A 1073-nucleotide genomic window follows, 5' to 3' on the forward strand; every position below is an offset into this window, starting at 1 on the left:
CTTAGCCTCCTCAAATCTCCATTCCTTCATCTGTAAAATAAGGGTGAATATAGAACTCACCACAAAGGGCTGAGTAAGGATTGAGATTACTGAGCACAGTGCTTGGCACACAGTAAGAATTCGGGGGAATGTTTTTGCTATAATAGATAGTAACGTTGTGCAATGAATATTATCACTACTAGATTCAAGTCACCATCAGAAATCTTTCTCTTTGCATTGTTTTTTGGTGTGTGTGTTTGTGTGTGTGTGTGTGTGTTTATGTCTTATGAGTAAAGTGCCAACATCTTAACAAGGTTTCTCATCTGTGCAAAAACCCAATCATTATGCTTATGAACTATAAAAGGGCTTCTCTTTGCCTTGTAACTTATGACTGCAGGTTTTTCTCAGCCCTCTCCATCACTACTTGCACCTCCACCACCCCTTTTCTGCCTGCAGCCCTGCTCTTAGAAGCAGGAGATAAGTCTCATTATTTTATTTTTTTTTTTTTTGTTTTGAGACAGTCTCGCTCTGTCACCAGGCTGGAGTGCAGCGGCGTGATCTCACCTCACTGCAACTTCCGCCTACTGGGTTCAAGTGATTCTCCTGCCTCAGCCTCCAGAGTAGGTGGGACGGCAGGCGCGCACCACGCCAGCTAATTTTTGTATTTTTAGTAGAGACGGGGTTTCGCCATGTTGGCCAGGATGGTCTCAATCTCTTGACCTCGTGATCCACTGGCCCCGGCCTCCCAAAGTGCTAGGATTACAAGCGTGAGCCACCGCACCCAGCCTATTTTATTTTATTTTAGAGACAGGGTCTCTCTCTGTCACCCAGGCTGGAGTGCAGTGGTGCAAACTCAGCTCATTGCAGCCTCGACCTCCTGGGCTCAAGGATCCTCCCACCTAAGCCTCCTGAGTAACTGGGACTACAGGCACACTGCCATGTCTGGCTGATTTTTTTATTTTTTGTAAAGACAGGGTCTTGCTATGTTGATCAAGGTGGTCTCGAACTCCTGGCCTCAGCCGTCCTCCCATCTCGGCCTCCCAAATTGCTGAGATTACAGGTGAGAGCCACCGCACCTGGCCTCATTATTCTCA

At 46.9% G+C, this 1073-nt stretch overlaps 1 pseudogene; it reads right to left on the bottom strand.

Moving 5' to 3' along the window:
- Window positions 1-259: 259 nt before the first annotated feature.
- LOC112209706 (small nucleolar RNA U13) lies at window positions 260-346 on the bottom strand (annotated as a pseudogene).
- Between the last annotated feature and the right edge of the window lie 727 nt (window positions 347-1073).

Source organism: Pan troglodytes, chromosome 5, assembly GCF_028858775.2.
Source record: "Pan troglodytes isolate AG18354 chromosome 5, NHGRI_mPanTro3-v2.0_pri, whole genome shotgun sequence".
Lineage (NCBI taxonomy): Eukaryota > Metazoa > Chordata > Mammalia > Primates > Hominidae > Pan > Pan troglodytes.